General features: G+C 49.4%; 2 long non-coding RNA genes across 2 annotated transcripts in view; both read left to right on the top strand.

Annotated features, from left to right (window-relative positions):
• LOC307205137 overlaps positions 1–23,897 on the top strand; it is an 854,388-nt gene that overhangs the window by 781,379 nt on the left and 49,112 nt on the right. The window lies entirely within an intron of this gene.
• LOC307204620 lies at positions 17,977–21,721 on the top strand. The gene is made up of 3 exons (XR_013833756.1): positions 17,977–18,639; positions 20,791–20,878; positions 21,554–21,721. It is a non-coding gene; the product is annotated as an uncharacterized lncRNA (long non-coding RNA).

The following is a 23,897-nucleotide window of genomic DNA, read 5'->3' as shown; positions in this document are numbered from 1 at the left end:
TAGGATAGGAAACTGGGCAGGGGAGGAGGTGGGAAGGAAAGGGAGGCAGTTGGGGACTCTGGGAGTTAGAGAAGACCTGAAAAAGTGGAGCTTTCTTTGGAATCTGGAAAGCTGGAGGAAGCAAGATGAATTCAAAATGTGAAATTTGGTTAAGCCATCTTTGAAATATCTCTTCCTAGAAAATCTGTTTCTTTCACCGAGTGCATACCTTCTACTTTTGGAAGCAATGGATTTTCAATACCTCCCTGTTTACGTTTGGTTGCCAGTTCATTTCTCTGCCTAATTCAAGGTGCTCTCATTAGTGTTTCAGACCCTGAAACTTAAGCTCCAAATTTCTGAAATATCACCTCTTTCCCCACAGACCCTCTTGAGTATTAAAAGCGTCAGAGGGGACCCTCTTGGTAGTTCCACTGTTCTCACATGTAAGGTGGGGTGGCCGGCCAGGGAGAGGGCATTTTTCTGTGGCAATTCCGAGGTTTTAGATTTCCCACTCCACAGAGGTGCTTTGGGCACCTTCAGCATACAGCTTTCTTCATATGTTGAAGATACATCTCTTTGTCCTGATCTTTGACAGTTGAGCTATGAGTTTTAGAGATCCACCCTGTACCTATGATGGTGTCTTAAACTGTTTTTAGTTTTTAATTTTAGTTTGCTGTAACCCACTTTGAGACCTGCCGATGAAGGGCAAACAATAAATTGAGCAACAACAACATCCTAAATGACCAACAAGTTGAATAAAGAAATCAAAAACATAATAGATACAGTGGTACCTCGGGTTGCATACGCTTCAGGTTACAGATTCCACTAACCCAGAAATATTACCTTGGGTTAAGAACTTTGCTTCAGGATGAGTACAGAAATTGTGCTCTGGTGGCATAGCGGCAGCAGGAAGCCCCATTAACTAAAATGGTGTTTCAGGTTAAGAACAGTTTCAGGTTAAGAATGGACCTCCGGAACGAATTAAGTACTTAACCCGAGGTACCACTGTATAAGGATTCAGGTAGTCCCTGAGGTACCCTGGACTTAAGTTTTTCATGGCTTTCTAAATTAATACAAGATTATCCTGTGTGTGTGGCATAGATAGCTTCCATGACCCCAGAAACCACGAGGAGAGGCTAGAATCTTGCAAAACAGTGTTTAAATTCCCCTTTCAAGAGCCCTCTCTCCTCCTGGGGTTTCCAGAAACTGGTACAGTGATACCTCAGGTTAAGTACTTAATTCGTTCCGGAGGTCCGTTCTTAACCTGAAACTGTTCTTAACCTGAAGCACCACTTTAGCTAATGGGGCCTCCTGCTGTCACCGTGCCACCGGAGCACAATTTCTGTTCTTATCCTGAAGCAAAGTTCTCAACCTGAAGCACTATTTCTGGGTTAGTGGAGGTGTAACCTGAAGCGTATGTAACCTGAAGCGTATGTAACCCAAGGTACCACTGTATTTGGAAGCATTGCTGCCTCTGACCGTGGAGCCAGAGCGAAGCCATCATGGCTTGTAGCCACTGATAGCCCTCTCCTCCATGAATTTGTCTAATCCTCTTTTAAAGCCATCAAAGTTAATGGCTGTCTCTACCTCCTATGGGAGTGAGTTCCACAGGTTAACTCTGCACGGCATAAAATGCGCTGTCTTTTATCAGTCCTGGCTCTTCTAACATGTCTGCCAGTTCTAGTGTTACAAGAGAGGGAGCAAAACCTTTCTCTATCCCTTTTTCCCATGCTGTGCATCATTCCTTTCCCCCTTGCCCCACATCCAATCTGCTTGTTAGTTATCCTGTCCTTCTACACTTGGACATTCCGTCTCGCATTCCCAGTGGCTCACCAAATGCCTTTCCTGGCTCCCCCCGCCCCACCAGCCAAATCCTGCCTGGGTGTTGATCCACCCGAGGGGTGATAAATCCATCAAGGCTGTCAGGATCCCATCACTTGGGCTGGCTAGAGGAGAGGGGCCCTGGCTGCCTCCCATCGCTCCCCGTCCTCAGCCAGGATGGATAGCTCTTCCTTTACTGACAGCTCTCCCACTGGCTGGAATCAGTGTCCCGCTGAAAGAAGATTTGTTAAATGGCACTTAGTGCCCCCTCCTCTTGTGGCACAGGTGGGGGGGGGATGAGTTAGGAGGGTGTTGTCTTTATTCAGAAGTTGCTTGTCTCATGTCGGCACAGCAAGCGTCTTGTCATCGCCTCCTCCCTGTCCCCCTCTTCCCTTGGACCCATTGGCATAACTCTGGGATGGAAGACAGACACAGAACAGGCTTACCTTGTTCTTCTTCGTCCTGAGATTGGCAGGACACCTGAAAAAAGACAGTTGGGAAGACTCCAGGCTGCCAAGGGAGGTGATGGATGGGAAGAGGGGAATAGAATTTCACTGGGCACTGCATCTGTGCTGATACATCATCATCATATCTATCAATGATTTGCATGTCTGCCGCCTTTCATTAGTGAATTATGCTCCAGGCGGCTCACAACATGAAATAAAACATGGAATTCATTAAATTACAAAATCTACTATATATTTTGAGAAATGGCTTGTCTGTTTGCTCTCTATGTGTTTGGATAACGATATATCCTCACCAAACCTGGCATGAGGGTTCCTGAGGTGGGGGTTGTGCTGTGTTGTTGTTGTTGTGTTTACATTAGGATGCTGGCCACCATTTTGAATCAAGATGGTGGTCCAAAACATGAATCCGGTATGACTTTGCCTGATTTTGGTCGTAATTCTGAGGAAGTGCTGTGGGACTCATTCACAAGATGGCTGTTGGGGGAGGACGTGACAAAATGTCTATGGTTGCTGGGAACATAACACAAAATCGCTGCTTTGTGTGTGGGAGGGTGGCATCACACAAAATGGCTGCCATGTCTGAAAGAGCAGAAAAAGAGACAGGGCTACAAAATGGCACACACATTCCCCCGCAAGGCCCCCTACCTCATCTCATTAAAAGAGAAAAACCACACCTATATCAGATGCCCCATTCAGAGATAAGCTCTTTGCACCTTTCCTCTTTTCAGAATGGATGGAAAGGGGCATGTCTACTTCTGGCATCCAATGAAATGTGGGGCATTTTATTTTTTTATTTTTGTGGGACGTTTTAAGGGAGCGTTTTCAATGTAGGTGAAGCCAACGGAAACAAGAACAAGGCAAGAAGGGAGAGCAAACAGTCTCTCATGCCATTGTGAATTTTTGAAGAGATTTCTCCTCAGACTTTTTGTGGGCACTGTAGGAGATGATGATGGGCTGACCGGGGCCTGTGACACCCCTTAAGCTCTGCCTGTCCTGGCTCCAACCCCTTGGTCCTGCCTAGACACTAGCATGGTAAGAAACAATTATACCTGTGTGCGATTCTGATTAAAGAAATGGCGCCTGTCAGCATCCCCATGTCAACATTTCTTGCTTCTCCTCTTCCCTCCAGCACAGAGGGAGGGGAATTAAGCTGCCAAGGCGCTGGGAAGAGCAGAGGACATTGGTTCAGCTTCCTTGACTCTTGTCTGGCAATTATAACAGCTCTGGTTTAGAATGCAACCCGGTTTCATTTTTGTGACATTCTGTCCATACCACGCACGGCTTTCCCCAACTCCCCGTGTCAAGGGTGATAACCTAGTTCCTTATTATCCAAATATTCGCAGTCGTGAATCATCAGCTTGTTAGAAAGCCTCATGGCCGGCAGACGGAGAGACGCTCAGAAGCAGCAGTGTCGAGTCTGGAACAAGGAGGATGTGTGTTGAGTCGGGGGGTGAGCCTGTCACAAAACTTTTTCTTATTTCCAGGGTCAGGAGGAATGAATACATTCAAAAACACACTGTTGATCTGTCTTTTTTGGTCCTGAACAGCTACGTGTTCATATTTTCTATCCCCCACCCTGAGCACATTTTAATATCGGTTTTCAAGACAAGCAAACGAAATTTCCAAAATGCTGCTGGGCACGGAGGAGGCTGAGCACAAAGCCGAGTGTGGTGAGGCTCCTCCTCCTGCCACAGAGAAAAAGGAGGGGGGAAGCCCCTGGCTGATGGTAGTGGCAGGTGGAGGAAGAGGAGGTTGATCATGGAGCCAAGCAAGGCACGAATTCAGTGAATGGCGGCTCCTCCTCCTCCTCTTGCCACATAAGGGGAAGATGGGGTGGCCAGTGGCAGGAGGAGCAGGAGCTGCCAGCCAATGAAGCTGTGCTACTGCCATGTTTGACTCCGCTCCTGGCTCCTCCTGACCAGTGCTATTTTTCTAGAAAAAGAGATGACGGTACTGAGATGGACCTGAGAGGTGCTGGAACTGAGTTCGGGTGAGTTCCGGCTGAAAAAAGCCCTGCTCCCAATCTGCCGACAGTGCATGGTGTCCCGATCTCATCAGGCTACCCAGGGTTTCAGACTTGGGTCTCTTCCAGCTTTTCTTGGAGATGCTGGGGATTGAGCCTGGGACCTTCAGCATGCAAATTTGATGCTCTGTCCCTGAGCCATAGCCCATCACTACACTGAGGCAGACCATTGTTCCATCTAACTCAGTATTGTTTTCATTGATCGGCAGCAGCTCTCCAGGGTTTCAGGAAGAAATTGCTCCCCACTATACCTGGAAATGCTGAGGACTGAAACCAGGAACGTCTGCATGCAAAATGGATGTTCTACCATTGAGCTACACTCCTTTACTAAAGTGAGTGAGAATCTTCGTCCACCTGGCACAGAATTGTCTATACAGTGGTACCTCAGGTTACATACGCTTCACGTTTACATACTGTCACAGCTGCCCCTAGGTCCCAGCTCACAGAGGACCAACGCCCGATCGTCGTTATGTACAAAAATCTTTATTGAAGTTCAACTTCCATTCCGAAGCCGCAGCGCGCAGCTCTACGTCTTAAACCCTAGACCGGCGAAGTCCCGTCTGAATCTCCTCCCCTCTGACACCAGTTTAAGATCCTAGCCCTGCTCCACCTTTTCCGTTGTTCTCTCCTCCTCTGGGTCCTCCTGCCCACCGGGGCTTTCCCCTTTCTGGACTCTTCCGACGCTGAGTCGGCTGACTCCTCCCCCTGTCTCCGGCGGGCTTTAGGACCCGGTTCCCAATCCTCATTCTCTGCTGTCCCGCGCTCCTGTACATTTGAACTTGCCTCTCGCGCCAACCCAGTGACCTTCCTCCTGACCGTCACACTGCTTCTGTCACTGCTTCCCTCTTCTGGGATACTCCCCTCCATTGTCTGGCTCTCCGATGGAGGCGTGGCCAGCCCTGACTTATCTTCACTCCCTGGTGTGGATTCCTCTGCCCTCGATACCTGGGACTCTTCCCCCCCACTATGCTCTGGTGGGGAAGCTGGTCCTGATTTCCAACTGCTACTCTGGGAGTCCCTGCTGGTCCCTTGCTCCTGGAGTGTCCCCCTTGGGAATCCCCTTGCCCTGGCCACTGGCGCCCCCTTCTGTGAATCTTCCGATTCGCTGGAGAGGCTCATGGAATCTCTCGGGCCACTGTCATCTTCTCCTACGCTGCCCTCAGATTCTTCCCCTTCGCTCTCCATCTCCCCTCTTCCCTGTGCTTCTGCTCCTGAACCCCTGACATCCATCCCCCCCTCGAAGCCCCCCCTTCCCCCCTCCCCCTCTTCGGATGCGGGTTCCGGGTGCTCCAGTGTTGTGGGGGTGAGTGCGGGATACAGTTCTTCCCCTCTGGTGTGCAGCTGGCCGGCTGGTTCCGGCCAGTCCGGACTGGGCTCGTCGACGTCGATCTCCTCTGCTTCCATCTCTCTGCAGCTGTGCTCGAACCCAGGATCCTCCCCCAACACGTCCATGTCCGTCTCCCCCCCGGTCGCCTCGGGGGATGCTGCCTGCCAAGGCCACTTCAGCAGTTCCCTGCTCCGCCCCACCTCCGGTTGATCGTCCCACCAATAAGAGCGGTCTGTAACAGACCCCGAGGGTGATCCCTCCGGGGAGCGTGTGTCGGGGTGCTGGTTCCTCATCTGATGAGAACCCCTGAAACGTGCTGGCTGAGTGTGGGTGTGAAAAGATATTCGTCGAAATAATCTGCCGGCATAGGTCTGTGTGGGAAGAGTGCATGGAACTCGTCTTTGAGGTAGTGCTCCTCCACGGCATAGTACGGTACCCACCTGTTGGCGCTGGCCGGGGTACCTTCCCTGGCGAGGAGATATTCAACCCCCTCTTCCCCCCATCTCGAGTCTAAAATCTCTGTGACCTCGTTGAGTGGCTCTGCTCTCGGTGACCCCCCCTTCGTGGGCGCCTCGCTGAGCGGGCCTGGTGCTGTCCCTGGCGCCTGAAACCTGTGGGGTGCCTTGTAGGGCGTGAGCACTGATCTATGAAAGACCGGATGCATTCTGGAACCCTCCGGGAGTGTCAACCGGAAGGCTACTGGGTTGATCTGTGCCTCGACTTGGTAAGGGCCTAGCTGCTTGTGTCCGAGCTTCTTCTTAGCTAACGATCTGGCCGGCACTGCCTGGGCTGCTAACCAGACCCAGTCCCCCACCCGGATGTCCTCCCCAACTCTCCTGTGCTTGTCTGCCTGCATTTTGTAGGCGTGTTTTGCTAGCTCTAACTGCCGTCGGGGTTGCTCGTGGACCTCCTGTAACTCCGCTGCCAAGGCCTCTGCTCCCTGTAGCTCCCCCTCCCCCACTTTCTCCAATCCCGGGAAGGTTCTGGGATGCCGTCCATTGTTGGCGAAGAAAGGTGTCACCCCCGTGGACACGTGTTTCGTGTTGTTGTAGGCAAACTCGGCTAGAGGTAGGTAGTCCACCCAGGTCGAGGGCTGCTGATTTGCGTAGCATCTCAGGTACTGCTGCATGATGGCGTTGACTCTCTCCGCTTGTCCGTTGGTCTGCGGGTGTCTTGCCGACGCTAGGTTGACCTTGACGTTTAGGATGCCCATCAGCTTCTGCCAGAAGCTCGAGATGAACTGGCGCCCCCGGTCAGACAGGATAGACCGCGGTAGTCCGTGCACCTTGAACATGTGGTCTATGAACAGCTTGGCGGTCTGCTCCGCTGTGGCCACCTTCGCGCAAGGAATGAAGTGGGCCATCTTGGTGAACAAGTCTACTACCACGAGCACTGCTGTTTTGCCCCTCGAGCTGGGCAGATCAGTGACAAAGTCCAGTGCCACCCTCTCCCACGGTTCGAGCGGGGTCTGTAGCGGTTCCAACAGTCCCGGCGGCCGTCTGTGCACTGGCTTGGCTCTTTGGCAAGTGTCGCACCTAGTGACGTAATCCACGACTTCTCCCCGCATCTTGGGCCACCAAAAGTCTCTGGCTACTAATTCCACTGACTTGTCCGCGCCGAAATGTCCGGGCTGGGTGCGTCGTGCAACTGTTGTAGTACTCTCGCACGGAGGTCGTCTCCCGGTACGTAGATGGCCCCTTTGCGTAGGAGTAGGCCGTCGCGTATCTAGAACTCGTCGTCCTTCGCCGTGCCGCTTCGCACTTCCTCCATCTTGGATCGTGCGAAGGAATCTGTTTGCAGCGCGCGACGTACCGCTTCCAGGTCCACGGTGGCCGAAGCGCATGCCCACGCTCTAGGTGCGAAAATGTGTTTGGCCGCCACCAGTGCCGCTTCCTCGAGATACTGCGGCTTCCTGGATAGCGCATCAGCCATGATGTTGTTGTCTCCCGGGATATACTCTATCCTGAAGTCGAAATCCGCAAGGAGCTCCGCCCAGCGGATGTGTCTCTAGTTCAGGAACCGCGCCGTGCGCCAGTACTCCAGGTTCTTATGGTCCGTGCGAACCTGCACTGTGTGTTTGGCTCCGATGAGGAAGTGCCGCCACGCCTTGAAGGCTGCATGGATGGCTAGCAACTCCCTGTCCCAGATGGTGTAGTTCTGCTCCGACTTGCTGAGTTTCCTGGAGTAGAAAGCGCACGGCCTCCAGTCCCCTTGCGGATCTTGCTGCAACAGGACCGCCCCCACGGCTCTGTCTGAGGCATCTGTTTCAACCCTCATGGGTTTGCTGGGGTTCACATGTAGCAGCTGTTCTTCGGACGCGAAGAGACGCTTGAGTTTTTGAAAGGACTGCTCCGCCTGCTCTGTCCAGATAAACTTCTTCTTCTTGGAGCTGAGGGTGTCCGTGATGGCCGCCGTCTGCATAGCGAACCCCTTGATAAACTTGCGATAAAAGTTGGCAAAGCCGACAAACTTCTGGACCTCCTTCCGATTGCGCGGGCTCTTCCAGTCCAACACTGAGCGGACCTTGGCACTGTCCATGGCCAGTCCCTTGTCGGACAGTTTGTAGCCCAGGAAATCCACCTCCGTCATGTCGAACTGGCACTTCTCCAGCTTGGCGTAAAGCCTGTGCTCCTGCAGTCTCTGCAGAACCTCCTTGACGTCCCTCTCGTGAGCCTCCTGCGATTCCGAGAAGATCAGGATGTCGTCCAGGAAGCAGACGCACTTCTTGTAGAGGAGTCCCGCTAACACGTGATGCATGAAGGCTTGGAAGCAGTGGGAGCCATTTTGTAAACCAAATGGCATAACTCTATATTCGTAGGTGCCTAGGGGCGTAAACATGGCCGTCTTCCACTCATCGCCCTCCCGCATGCGTATAAGATTGTACGCCCCTCATAGATCCAGCTTGGTGAAGATGCGTCGCTTCCTCACCGTCGCGAGCAGGTCGTCGATTTTGGGCATGGGGAATGCCGTGGGCTTTGTCCTCGAATTTATGACCCTATAATCAACTACAAGCCTCTTTTGGGGCGTATCTTTTTTCTTCACGAAGAACACAGGACTGCCCCCCACTGCTTTGGATTCTTGGATGAATACCCACTTCAAGTTGTGATCTATGAACTCCCTGAGCTCTTGCAGTTCGTCTTCAGACATGGAATACAGTTTTCCAGTCGGCAGCGTCGCCCCCGGCAGGAGGTCAATTTTGCAGTCGTACGGTCTGTGGGGGGGCAGCTTGTCCGCTTCCTTCTCGCAGAAGACCTCCAAAAACCCTTTGTACTTGTCGGGTACCGCTTGCAGCATGCCCAAGTGTAGCTGCGACCCATCCTCTTGCCCCTCATCTTCCTGGCTGGTCAGGATGCAGTGTTCTGCGCAGTAGGATGAGCAGAAGGTCAATTGACGCTGGTACCATGCTAATGCCGGGCTGTGCCTGTGCAGCCAACTCATGCCCAATACTATGGGTGTGTCTGACAGGTGAGTGACGTTGAAGCTGATGACTTCGCGGTGATTTCCAATCTGCATCACCATTGGCGGCATTTGCTGTACCACCTGTCCTCCCAGTAGCTCTCTGCCATCAACTGTGACAACGTGCAGGGGCATCGTGGCTGGTAGGAGTGCTATGCGATGTTGCTTGATGAAGTCCACTCCTACAAAGTCTGCATTACTACCAGAATCAATAGTAATAGGAACTTCCATGGTTAGTCCATTGGGTAGCTGGAGCGATGCAGTGAGTTGCACCACTGGTTTGGGCGGGAGGGGGTCTGTGGGCTGTAAGATACCTGGGGACTGCTTCACTGACTCGTCTGACTGGGCCCCAGTGCCTCTGTCTCCAGCCAGACTCCGTCGTTTCCCTGCAGTGGTTCCCCCTGCTGCACTGCTTCCTTTACTGTTGCTGAGGCTGCAGTGTGCTTGTGGATCCTCTGGGGACACTCTTTCGCCATATGCTGAGCACTGTCGCAGATGTAACACTTCCTGTTCCCTCTAGGAGCCTTTGCTTTGACTGCTCCCGGTGTTGGGGCTCTGGTGGCTGTCTGAGCCCTGGCACCACCTATCTCCATCGGCTCCTCTCCCCCTCCCAGTGGAGGCGTGGACTGGGCGCGCGCTGTCTCTCTGGGAAAGAAAGGAGGTGATCTAGCTGGCGTGCGTCCCCCACGCCCTTCATCCTTGCTCCAAGGACGTTCTTCCAGCCTCACTCCGATCGCCAGCGCTCTCTGGACGACTTCCTCAGTGCTCTGGGGTCTCTCCCCCCTCGCAATTTCATCTTTCACAGCCCCATTCAGCCCCTCCCAGAACAGGTCCCTGACGGCGGCTGAGTTCTTCTCCCATCCCAGCGCGTTGACCAATGCAAAAAAGCGGGAGTGATATTGCCGTACAGTGGCTTTGCCTTGTTTCAGCCCATGGATCTCCCTTCTGGCCACATCCACATCCATAGCCGATAGAAAACAAGCATCCATCACTTTAATAAAGGCATCCGAATTTTGGAGGGCTGGGTCATTATCGCGCCACAGATTGCGCAGCCATGCCTTTGCTTCCCCATGGAGATGAGTTAGTATGAAGCCCACTTTCTCCTGCTCATCTCTAAAGTCCTTTTGCAGCAACTTGAGCGCAAAAACCAGGTCTGCTCTGAAATTAGGATACTGCTGCAGGCTCCCGTCGAAATGGGACACGAGGCTGCCCCCCCTCTTACCGAGACCAATTCCCTCCGGTCTGGCACCCGGCAGCCCCTGTTTGATCAGCATTTCCAACCTGGTCTGCAGATCCTGGCAGGCAGCGGCTGCTTCATCCTCCCTCTTTCTGGATGCTGCTATTTCCATGTTGAGCCTTGGGACTGCTTCTTGCAAGGCTGCCATTCTTTCATCCGTACTCATCCTTCCCGATCTTCGTGAGCTCGCAAAGCACCAAGCTTCGCCCTTCGCCGCTTCAACTCACGCTGCGAAGGTTTAAGGAGACGGGACTTACTGTCACAGCTGCCCCTAGGTCCCAGCTCACAGAGGACCAACGCCCGATCGTCGTTATGTACAAAAGTCTTTATTGAAGTTCAACTTCCATTCCGAAGCCGCAGCGCGCAGCTCTACGTCTTAAACCCTAGACCAGTGAAGTCCCGTCTGAATCTCCTCCCCTCTGACACCAGTTTAAGATCCTAGCCCTGCTCCACCTTTTCCGTTGTTCTCTCCTCCTCTGGGTCCTCCTGCCCGCCGGGGCTTTCCCCTTTCTGGACTCTTCCGACGCTGAGTCGGCTGACTCCTCCCCCTGTCTCCGGCGGGCTTTAGGACCCGGTTCCCAATCCTCATTCTCTGCTGTCCCACGCTCCTGTATATTTGAACTTGCCTCTCGCGCCAACCCAGTGACTTTCCTCCTGACCGTCACACTGCTTCTGTCACTGCTTCCCTCTTCCGGGATACTGCCCGGATCTGACCTCCCCTCCGTTGTCTGGCTCTCCGATGGAGGCGTGGCCAGCCCTGACTTATCTTCACTCCCTGGTGTGGAATCCTCTGCCCTCGATACCTGGGACTCTTCCCCCCCACTATGCTCTGGTGGGGAAGCTGGTCCTGATTTCCAACTGCTACTCTGGGAGTCCCTGCTGGTCCCTTGCTCCTGGAGTGTCCCCCTTGGGAATCCCCTTGCCCTGGCCACTGGCGCCCCCTTCTGTGAATCTTCCGATTCGCTGGAGAGGCTCATGGAATCTCTCGGGCCACTGTCATCTTCTCCTACGCTGCCCTCAGATTCTTCCCCTTCGCTCTCCATCTCCCCTCTTCCCTGTGCTTCTGCTCCTGAACCCCTGACACATACGCTTCAGGCTACAGACTCTGTTAACCCAGAAATAGTACCTTGGGTTAAGAACTTTGCTTCAGGATGAGAACAGAAATCATGCTCCAGTGGTGCAGCGGCAGCAGGAGGCCCCATTAGCTAAAGTGGTGCTTCAGGTTAAGAACAGTTTCAGGTTAAGAACGGACCTCTGGAATGAATTAAGTACTTGACCCAGGGTACTACTGTTCTGGCAGAGGCTGCCCAAGGCTTCTGGCAAATGATATCCCCGACACCAACTGGAGGTGCTGGTAATGGAACGATTGTACATAACAGAACTCGCACCCACTGGTGGAGGAAGAGGTGTGTGTGGGGGGAGCGCACTGTCCCCGGCAGCGCGATCCCGGTAGGGTGCCATTGTGGCTGCTTGCCCCCCACCCATGCTGGGCACCATGCCTCTGCGGGTGGCATGCCCCGCCTCCAGAAAGTATGGGTAGCATGCCACACCCCTGGGATGTACGCCAGCCCCACCCCACCTTCTCTTCACCCCACAGTGCCAGAGCATGAAGCTCCGCCACTGCTCACACCCCCATTCTCTTGATGCTGAAGTCCCTTGTGCTTTCAGTGTTCCTAAATGCTCAGCTTTGCAGAATACAGAACAACAACTCTTTCCCACACACTTTCTCCAGAGTGACCCGAGGAGTCAGTCTTCTGCAGCTGACTCACCTCCTTTCACTCTGATTGGCTCTAATCAACACATAAGGGGAGAATACTTCTCAGTGGCTAAAATCTCCCCTTTTATGATGATTGGGTAGCTCTAGAGTGCTGGGGACCAGGATCTTGCTGCAGAAACAGCAATGGTTCTTTACATACCCCAATGACCCTGGACTTCTACACTTCTGGTAGTGGGAGAACACGATGACCCAAAAACAAATAGAAAGTCCTTATAAAATACACATACAAGGCCAGTCTTGGGGACCATGCACACCCAGATTCTGTACCTTCACTCCAAGGCCCATGTAGACTTATCATTCATGAAGCTGTCCTCTGGACAACTTATTTGCTGTCTAATAAAACTGGGTTCTGTCCCTGAATTTTGAATTTGCAGGATAATGAATCAGTTGGGCACTGAGGGTTGGGAGGGGAAACACCAGGGGTGATAACCATTCTTTTTAGGTGGGTTGGTTGAGTTTCTTTGACAGCATTATACCGAGCAGTCGCTTGGGCCACTGAACCAACCAGCGATTATTTCCAAGGTATACTTGCAGAAATTGCTGCTATTTAACTTCTAATCAGTGCAGAGCTGCAGCAACACCTCCATTAAAAGCATAAAAGCTTTCGCTCGACGGACCATCTGCTCACATCGTGCTTTTCCCTAATAGCTGGACAATTAAATAAATCTCCTGACACTTAACCACCCTGCTTCCCACCAGTCAGGCGATGGGTTCTTAGATGTTGCATTAGCGAGCGCGCAAAATCCAACACAAATGGTGCAAGAGGGAGAGGAAAGGGGAGAGGTTTTAAAGGAAAGCAGAACCACAGTGCCCGTCGAGAGGCAGAGCCTTTCCCTTCAGCAGCGATGCCCTTTCACAACCCCTGGGCAGCAACCAATTTTACTGGAACGCAACTTTGAGGAGGAAGCAGAGAACATGGAGCCACTCCCTCAGCAGGGCAGCTGGGAAGTCCTATGGCCTATGAAGCTGCCATCACTGACTGCTACTAACCCTGCTGGTTGTGTTTTGCCTCCTGTAGGACATCCCTATTTTCAGAGAGAAATGTTGGAGGGCATGTTCTGAATACCAGCTGCCGGGAATCACAGCTGAGAGGAGAATGCTGCCGTCCTCAGGTCCTGCTCGTGGGATACCCAGAAGAGGCGTCTGGTTGAGCACGGTGAGAATAGGATGCTGGGATAGATGGACCACTGGCCTGATGCATCAGTTTAAAAAAGCTTTGGGAAAGACATAACTGGGCTAGATGAGCAAATAACCCGAGGCAAATCAGGCCTAGAATAACCTGTTCTGCTAAAAAACAACAACCCCAAAACAGGTGTTTCTTAACTACTACTCCCATCATCCCTGAGCATTAGTGATTCTGGTTGGGGCTGGTGGGATTTGGAGGCCCAAGATAATCCGGAAGGCCATAGGTTCCCATCCCTGCCTTAAAGGATCATAAGCTTCCTCCCACTATACAAGTTAGCAAAATTTGTTAGGGTTGTTAAAAGTAGAACTCGATAAGTGTGTCCTACTATGAGCCACATAACCATAATGGTAAGGGACACAGTCATAATTTTACCGATGGGAATTTATTTATTAGTGGACTTCTTCTTCTTCTTCTTCTTCTTCTTCTTCTTCTTCTTCTTCTTCTTCTTCATGTTAATGCCTGTTTTGTTTTGTTTTTGCTTTAAATGTACAGGGAACACTTACTTAGGATCATAGGAAATACACTTTTGTCTACACTGACTGGCAGCAGCTCTCACAGATCTCTGACAGGGGTCTTCCCCAGACTGACCCAGAGATGCCAAGGAACTTTGACAGGCAAAGGTATCTGAATTACCACTGAGCTGCAGCTTTTCCAAGCAAGAGGCCCCAATAAATCCAGAGCTATTTTTGGTGCGGTGGTTAAGAGTGTCAGGCTAGGACCTGCAAGACCAAGGTTCAAGTCCCTACTCATCCCTGTGAAGCTCACTGGGCAAACTCGGGCTGGCTGCAGTCTCCCGCCCTAACCTACCTCACAGGGTTGTTGTGAGGATAACGTACAGAGAGGGAGAGAAGCATGTTTGGAGGACAGGTGGGATAGTACTGCAATAGGTGGTACTGTCAATGAAATCTCAAGTGAAGTATTTGCACTTCAAGGCACAATATTCATCTTTCAAATGCCAAATCAAACTTTGGATCTGGGGATTTCTGAATGTCTGAATGGTGAAATGGGGTTTCTGGAAAGGATGTTCCTGGGCCTATGTACAGATGCTTGGAATTGAACTGGCATGCAAAGTGAGGGCTGTGTTCTGGGTCAACCCTGAGGCATAGGATTTGATGCTGCCTGTATACGCTACCTATAGCATCTTCCTGGAAGCAATTTGGCAAAACCAACCAGGCAGTTCTTTAACCACAGTGCTTTCTCTTCATGTTGCAATCTCTGAGTCCCAGAGGCTCTTGGTGGGAGCCAACAGTCCATTGCATCATCCCTGGTGTGCGAACTTCACACCCTCCGCCTCTCCAACCTGGTCTTCACCTGCACCTCTTTGTGCCACCGCTCACGTCCAGGGAGTCAGAGGTTGGTGTCTTGCAAATATTTGAATGATCTCAGAGGTGCACTGTCCTCCAGGTGCAGGGATCAGGGTGAAAGTTTATCCCGCGAGAGCAAATAATATCAAAGGCAAAGTAGCGGGGAGGGTCGATAAGACGTGTGGGCACGCAGGGTCAGATAGCACCATAACGTGGTGTGGGGAAACAGACTTACTGGGCTGCGTGAAGTAGAAGTCAACACGGAGCTGGAAAAAAACAAACCATTGGCTGTTGCATGAGGATGAGGCAAGCCAGCTAAAGCATGTCATCATCATCTTCATCTTCTTCACCATCATCAATATTATGGCTTCTTTTCTGAGCTGTGCTGCTAGGTGGAGAACATGCACAAGGCCACACCCAGTGAGCTTTGTGGCTGATTGGGGGTTTGAACCCTGGTCTCCCAGGTCTTAGTCTGACACTCTAACCACTTCACCATACACTGACAGACCCTCCAAGTGTCCTTATTTTCCACGGACAGCCCAGGCTTTACAGAAGAAGTCCCGGTTTACGATTTGATCCCAGAATGTCCTGCTTTTCCTTAGGATGTCCTTATTTTCATTGGAGAAATGTTGGAGGGTATGGAGTTATGCGATCCCCGAGCCAAGGAGGTAAGTAACTAGACAACCTTTAGAAGACATCTGAAGACAGGCCTGTATAGGGAAGGTTTTGTTAACGCTTAATGTTTCTTTATGTTTTTATGGCAGCTGCACAGAGTGGCTGGGATATAAATAACAATGCAGTTACTTTCATTATCATTATTATTATTGAATAGGGTGTCCCTATTTTCACCAGAGAAGTGTCGGAGGGTATGTAGCTGGTGCTTTGAAGTTTTCAGTAAAGTGCCTTCATAACAGCAGCATCTTTTGGGAATCCTGACTAGCAGAGGTTAATCTGACCCACATATAATTGTGTGAAGAAGGAGAAGAAGGAGAAAAATATGTCTCTCCCCACCTCTGTCAAAGGCGCTTCCCGCCACAGTCTTCTCGCGCAGGCCCTTCAGCAAAATGGTGGCATGATGGGGTGGGGGTAGGGGTAAATGTGTGTGTGTGTGTTTGTGTGCCTCACATTATACCCCCCACACACACGCACTCACTCTCCAGCTGCTTGGCATTTGCACATTCGGCAGCGGAGGTGCCTAACATCGCGTCGCGCTCAGGGGAAACTCTGACAGATTGTCTCGCAACATATTGCAGGATCACTGCGAGAGGAGCTAGGCCCTTCTGACGTCTATGCTGAAAACCGACCCTGTGTGCTTCAGAGAGTTCTTCTCTGTTCAGATTCTGTATGAAATTCAAGAGGCCGGGACACACACGTTTGCAATCTCTCTCCCTCTCTCTGCCCTCCCTGAAATATTGATGCTGAGCTGCCAACTTTGTTTCTGTTTGATACCTGCCACTTATTTCTTTGCCACCCACGATAACGGCTGCTAAGTACATATGTCAGTGACGCAGATGAGTGAGCTGGGTGATAAAATGACAGAGGGCGGTGGCGGGGAGGGGGCAGTTTGTGATGAGGAGAAGATGACTTTGTGGATGCAGAGGGCATCTTTGGAAGCTGGCATTCTCTCTCTCTCTCTCTCTCTCTCTCTCTCTCTCTCTCTCTCTCTCTCCTCATCAGCCTTCAGCTTTAACTTCCTTTCCAACAGCCTCAGAATGGGGCTGTTACAACCCCTTTCCTCTCTTCTCCCCTTTGCATTTGAACAGCAGCTATCCCAGACAGAAAGGAGATAATGTGACATACAGGATAAGTCCAGGGACATGCTTGTTTAAGATGGCTATCAACGCTTGGGAGTGGGAGTCTCTTTCAAAGAAAGAGCAGGATGGAGCCAAGAACGGGAGACAAGGGTGGGCGGCTGGGATGATTTACCGCTAATGGGTCACTTGCAAGAAGTCCACGGCATCACATCGGCCAAGAACCCATGGAGGAGACAGAGGCCACTTCTTTCCAGCAAGGAGCTGGGTGGTCTCATTTCAAGGTTCTCTTTGGTGGTCTGGCCAACTTTGGTTGCCTTCCTCATTGGGTAATTGTTTTCCTTTTTGCAAGGGCACATCCTGCTCCCCTCCTTTTTTTCTGCAGAGCTTCCAATCGAACGAAAACAGTCAACAAACAGCCCCAGTTACGCCAAATGACTTGGGCTGAAGCCATCAGAAAGGAGTGCACAGAGTTCAGAAGTGATGGAAATGCTCTAGTTTGAGTTCTTGCAACTGCTTGTGTGATGGACTGGGGAAGCTCTGCCTGAAGACACCAGCCCTGAGACATTGGGGGCGTTGAAGGCTACATTCACACCTTAAATTTCAAGCAGTGCTGTACCACTTTAAGCAGCCACGGCTTTCTTCAAAGAATTCTGGGAGCTGTAATTTACAAAGGGTGCTGAGAGTTGTTAGTTGTTCCTGTTCTCTACCCAGAGTTACAATTCTCATTGTTACCTGGGAAGAGGGATTGAAAGTTAAACCTCTCTGAGAACAGGTACCTCCTCCTCACAACATTCAGCTCTCTTAACAAACTACAGCTCCCAGAATTCTTTATTTCATTTCATAAAATTTATGGATTGTGGGGAGGGGGGAACCCTCAAAAAGGTTTTTTATTTAGAAGTGTGTCTGCATGTGCAGACATTTGCCATCGCTTTTGTGCCAGTGTCCCACATCTGATTTGTCACAGGGTGGCAAATCGTTTAGGCCACATTCACACTTCACATATCATAGATAACACTGAGTAACAAAAGTTGTGAAAGATCAAACAGAACTTCACACAAACTTGCCCTGGATCTCTTTTAGGATTTAGCTAAATCACTACAATAATATAAATGTATTGTGACGAAATGGCAAAAATGACCGGAAGAATCAGGAAGCAGGAAGACCAAAATTTTAATAAGGAATGGGGGAAATTTATAATTTATCTTAAAAATCATTGTAAACAGTTTAAGATCGTTAGTAGGATTGGAATGACACCTGTAGTTTAATGTGGATTTTGGATATAATGGATATATAAAAGATTTGGATTATTATAAAAGATTCAGGAGGAAATGATTAACAATAGGACCCACAAAGGGGAGGAGGGGAGTCCCTTTGGAATCTTGTTTTTATGATGTATGTTGGATATGTGATTGTAAAACTTTGAATTGAAAAACAAAATAAATAAATTTACAAAACAACAACAGAAATGTTTCTGTGATTGACAAAACAAAGCATTTCATTCTTATTATTTATGTTGCAGGATGTCTTGGCTGCTGCCTCCATCAGCTGCTCTGATCAACATGAAAGGATGCTGTTTCCAAGGTGACAGCTCTAGAGCTTTGAGGATGGAATGCTCAGAAGAGCTTCATTCCCTGAAGCTCAGCAATGCTGGGACTATGATACCTCCAGGTTCAGGCTGTGTGGTGTCTACAGGTCCAGTGTGTCCAGAACTTCTCCCTCTTTGCTAATCTTGCTGGATTAGTTGGTATCTCTATAGTGATTACTGAGAAGTATGATGGGCTGCAGTTATCAGCTTTGAAATGTTTAGCAACCAGGCGCTCCACTTTTTTTGGAACGAGAGAGAGAAAAGCTCTGGAGGGGAGGACCCAAACCACTGGTTTCAAATGACAAAAAAATGAGATTCCATTTTTATTTTTATTTTGTCCCTGGGCATCTAATGGAGGGGCAAGATCTGTTGGAGTGTTAATGCTGTGAGCCCCTCCATCCTATGTTCAGACTGCTGCTGCCACACACACACACACCAAACCCGTCATCTGTCCTAGAAAAACTTGAACATCTCATTTCTTCTCATGAGAGCATAGTGGCCATCTTGGGTGCCGTGATCTCACATGATTTCGACATCATGGTAAAAACACATTTTTCAGGGCTGCGATGTTGTTTGGCACTCCAAAAATGTGAGTTTTGGAGCATGGCCCCCCGCAAAAGTACTTTTATCATGGGGAAATCACGGCTTAGCATGGCAAGAAAAAACGGGAAAATGGTGTCCCAGATGGTAGCATCCCGGTTTTTCCCTTTGATGTGTTAGAAGGTATGTCACATACATACATAAACCCATATGTATCCTAAAGACACCTTCATTCCACAGAAACTTGATTCCACATTGGGTAAGCGCTGGAGTCTCTCACACCTCAGAGACTGCAGCAATATATATTCAGGAAAGCTTGGCTGTTTACTCTGTAATGACAAGATATGAAGGCTAGAGCTGAGAGTCATTTCACAAGATGTGTGAATCAAAGAACTGGCCGTGTTTTCAAACAATTCAGTGCGCCGTAGCCCTTGAATGCATAGTTTTTAATCTTACCTGCCAACTTCTCTGCCTTCATTCTTCTGCGGTCAGACCCAGAAACAAATGAGCAAAAGCCCAGTGAAAAGGGATATTTTTCATCTGCTCTCGGGGCTGATAGGATACCTCCCTTTAATGTACAGTTGAAATACACAAATGCAAACCTCCCTTTGGGGAGAGGAGGAGGAGGAGAGAGAAATATATATCACTCAATGCATACTCCACTAAACAAAAACAAATGGCCCTGAAGTAAGATCTTTCTTCAGGGGGTCCCATTGTTTTATGAAACCCGCCCTGAAAATGTATTAATCTCATAGCTGAATGGGGGGGGGAGTGTGTGACAACAAAGGATCAACTTTCCATGGTATTCCCCCCCCCCACCATGGTTCTCTGAAAGTTTGTTCTTCTAATTGATTTATTCTGTTAGTAGGTGGTGCGTTACGTTTGTTTGAAATGCCTCTAGTGAGTTCATTCAGAGCGTCTGGCCTGACATAAACCAGAGGCACTGGCTGCCTGTGTTTTGTGGAAATGGACTTAAATTCTGCAGGCAAATTTGCTGCTTTTTTATATCCATTTTTTACAAGGCTCCTGGGAGCCAGGGAGAATTCTGTGGACCTTCACCGTACAGCGTTGTCTGTTTCGTCACTGTGTACGTTATCAACACCCCCTGAGGCTGGGAATAATTCTTCATGCTTCCAGTGTTATGATCTTCTCTTCCTCTCTTCCTGGGACAGTTTTGCTCAGGCCTCTCCATCTGGTCCTTAGGTCATGATCCTCCCAGACCACAACTTCTCTCCAGCTGTGCTCTGCTGTCCACTTTGAGAGCTGTTCCCTGGCCTTGCACAATAACCACATCTCTTGCCGGCTTGGATGGTGTGCGTTCGTGGGCTTGTGCGTGATATCGCTTTAAATGCATGGTGCAGATGGGGCCTTGGCTAGTTAGAGAAAGGCCCCATCTGCACGATACATTTTGTAATAATAAAATTTAAGGTCTTATATAATAAATGTTCATAAATGTACCAACCAAGCACGTACATAGATCAGCACAGGAAGACCGACCTGAAAGCATTTTGACTCCCAAGCTGACCAAATGTTTCTCTGCAAGGAGGGAGGAGGTGAAAAAACCTTCCTTGTTACAGAAATTGGGTAATCACCATTTCAAAGGAATGAGCAGACTACCAGGAAAGGCAATCAGATAAGGCATCATCAGATAACCTGACAGACAGGAAAAACAACAACATTCAAATTTCTGTTGTAGACCACCTTTTCTGTGATGTAGGTAAGATGTATGGAGGCGGGGGGGAGCTTGAGCTCCAGGGAAGGCAATTTAAAATGTCTATATAAGGACAGGCACACCTTTGTTCTGGGTCCTCCTCTGTCCTCCTGCGTATGAGGGGAGCACCCTATTGCAACAGCTTTAATAAAGATCAGGCTTACTAGCTGCTTTACTTCTCAGTATTCTCTAGTTGGCTTCTGTTATTTTCTCCTACCAATAGGGAACTCACGTAAGGACTCTATATGGGCTCTTGGATACCACATAAGGGGAAAAGGGCAGATTTTGTTTACAACAGTTTAAAGCAGGATTGTACCATGTCATCCCACAAAGAATCATGGGAACTGTAGTTTATTAAGGGTTGAGAGTCCTTTTACCCTGACACAGATACAATTTTTAGAGTGGTTTCATAAGCAATCTCTCTTCCAACCCCAACCCCCTCTTCTTTAGGGGAAGGGCAGTGGCTCAATGGTAGAGAATTTGCTCTACATGCAGAATGTTCCAGGTTCAATTCCTGGCAATGTCCCCTGTCTAAAAGGTGCTGCCAGTCTGTGTAGACAATACTAGGCTAGGTGAGCTAATGGTCAGTTTCAATATAAGGAAGCTTCTTTATTTTATTTTAGAACCATGAAGACTGGGAACATATTTTATTTCTAAGGAACGGCTGAAGAATGGTAGTTGAGCATCTGGTTTAATTCCTTGCATCTCCAGGTATGGATGGAAAGAACTTCTGCCCCAAACTCCAGAAAACAGCTGTAGACAATCCTAAGCTAGATGGATGCAGTGGCATGACATGGGAGAGGGGGCAAAGGAACAGTTGTCCTGGGTGCAAAATTGTTAGAGGGTGCAAATTTTCAACACCCAGCAGTGCCTCAATACAGCTGCATGCTTCCATCACTAGGCTCTGTTGAAAACGGCTTCTCCATGCAAACCAGGAAGTGACCTCTCCAGACAACGGAACAACTCATATTATCTCTGCGGCTGAAACCACCTGGGTGACACGAATGCCGTTAAGCAGTTGAATGTGCATGTGTACTCTGTCCGTTTCCCTTTCTCCCAACTGCATGGCCCCGGTCACTGGCAACCTGCACTACGCCACTGGATGGACCAATGGTCTGGCTTGGTGTAGGGTGGCTTCTTACATTCCCATGTTAGTCCTATGGCTTGACGATGGAACCCAGAGGCAGCTTTTGCCTGACAGTGACTTTGGAGAGGAAGCAATGATGCCTAGATCATGTGGTACCCTTGACTCTCCCTGTATCATTAAAAACCTAAAGATTTTCCCATCCCACTACATGGATGAGATGCATTCTCTCTCTCTCTCTCTCTCTCTCTCTCTCTCTCTCTCTCTCCCTCCCTCCCTCTCTCTCTCTCTCTCTCCAATAGATCAGTCTTCATCAAAGCCTTAGGATGTAATTAAGAGCCTAGGGACTTCAATCAAGGTCAAGCTGATGGAATCTCATAGATGATCTCTTCAGTGGCCTAGCTGGTTTGATGGACTCATGCCCAATAATTATTTCATGCACCAGAGCAGATGGATGCCTTAGGATTTATTGTCCACCCCAAAAAAAGACAAGAAAAAGCTCATGTTGCTTTCAAGTTCTTTGACAAACCACAGGCTACATCTAAGGGGGTGGGGTGGGGTTTGCACAGCTCAGCTGAAGAGTGAGGAGTTCACTTGGTTGTGTGTCCTGCAGCTAGGACAGTGGTGAATATTTATTCTTCTTGTTTTCAGGAGAGAACCTGTATGTGTGAGGCTGTTCCTAAGTAGTCCTTTACCTCCTTAGCAATTATACTAATTATAATATAACATGGGGAAATGTTGCTCAGTCACAGAGTACATGCATTGTTGGGTTTGGAGAAACCTCTATTTGAAACCCTCAAGAGCTGCTGCCAGACAGTGTAGACAGTACTGAGATAGATGGACCAAGTATCTGATTCAATGAAAAGCACGTTCCTATACAGGTATTTCAAAGATACTATATGGGGAAGGGCTGCAGCTCAGTGGTAGAGCATCTGCCTTGCATGTAGAAGGTCCCAGCTTCCATTCCCAGCATTTCCAAGCAAAGACTCCCTGCCAGAAACCCTGGAGAGCCACTGCCAGTCAGTGTAGACAATACTGAGATAGGTGGACCAAGGTACTTTCCTGTGTCCCTGTGTCTGAACAGAAGAACTGCAATGCAATGATTTGAGCATATGCTTTGCATACAGAAGATTCCAGGTTTGACCCCTAGCATTTCCAGGTTGGGAATGTCCACTGCCCCAAATCCTGGAGAGCTTCTGCCAGTCAGTGAAGACAATTCTGAGCTGGATGGGCCAATGTTCTGACTCAATACATTCCTGTGTCATAAAGGAAGGGCTGTAGCACAGTGGTTAGAGCATCTTTATGAAACTCTGGAGAGTCACTGCCAGTCAGTGCAGACAATACTGAGCTACATGAACCAATGGTCTGACTCAGTATGAGGCAGCTTTCCATATTCTTCCTGCGGATCCCAACACATGAACAGCAGGCACTGACCCTGAAAGAATTTACAGCCATTTAAGGCAGCGTGTAGTACAATATACATCTTATTAATTTCTTACTTCATAAAATTTATACACTGCTTGATTGTGTTTAAAAAAATCAACATCATCAAAGCAGTTTACAAAAAAGATTTTTAAAACTCCAAAAAATTAACAGCAATAACTTTCGAGTAGCTAAGCTTAAAAAACCAACTGAAACTCACATCAACTTCCTAAATATCTAAACATTTTGTCTGGGGAGATGCCCAAACAGCAATAAGCAGGGAGTTCCAAAGTGTAGGTGCCAACATAATAAAAGGTTGAGTTCTTACAAATGTGGAACAGGTATTGTGTGACACCTGTAACGGTTGCCAGTTCCACTGACATATCTACGGTAGGGTGATCTCATAGGTAAACTGGTCCCAAGTCTTTAAGGACAGCAATGACAATGCAACAATGCAGTCTCTGACTCCACCCAATGCAGGCTCTGGCTCCACCTACTGTTGACCTCCTTGTCTTCTGCACCAACAGCCCCAATGGCACCACCCACCAGTGCTAAGAGCTATCCTATCAGCTCTCCACATAACCTAAGTGCACAAAGGGGCCCTTGGTGTGCTGTGCTGTCCAAGACACCCAGTACCCACAGCCCTGATGCCATTCCAAAGACCCCCTTTGCCAACTTCCAACTGTTATAAAAATTTTAGGGTACACCCACATAGCAGACAAACACTCCACAGAAAACTGATCCTTCACCCTTCAAAACATTCCCTGAGAATAAAGGTAAAGGTAAAGGTAAAGGTACCCCTGCCCGTACGGGCCAGTCTTGACAGACTCTGGGGTTGTGCGCCCATCTCACTTAAGAGGCCAGGGGCCAGCGCTGTCCGGAGACACTTCCGGGTCACGTGGCCAGCGTGACATCGCTGCTCTGGCGAGCCAGAGCCGCACACGGAAACGCCGTTTACCTTCCCGCTGGTAAGCGGTCCCTATTTATCTACTTGCACCCGGAGGTGCTTTCGAACTGCTAGGTTGGCAGGCGCTGGGACCGAGCAGCGGGAGCGCACCCCGCCGCAGGGATTCAAACCGCCGACCTTTCGATCGGCAAGCCCTAGGCGCTGAGGCTTTAACCCACAGCGCCACCTGCGTCCCTTCCCTGAGAATACTACACATTATTTTAGCACACAGAACAATTCTAAAAAGCCATCTTGGCTCTCCTAATTACTCTAAATAT

This window comes from Podarcis cretensis (genome assembly GCF_951804945.1).
Source record: "Podarcis cretensis genome assembly, chromosome: 16".
NCBI lineage: Eukaryota > Metazoa > Chordata > Lepidosauria > Squamata > Lacertidae > Podarcis > Podarcis cretensis.
Note: the sequence above shows the minus strand (reverse complement) of the source record. Positions and strands in the feature narration are given on the sequence as shown.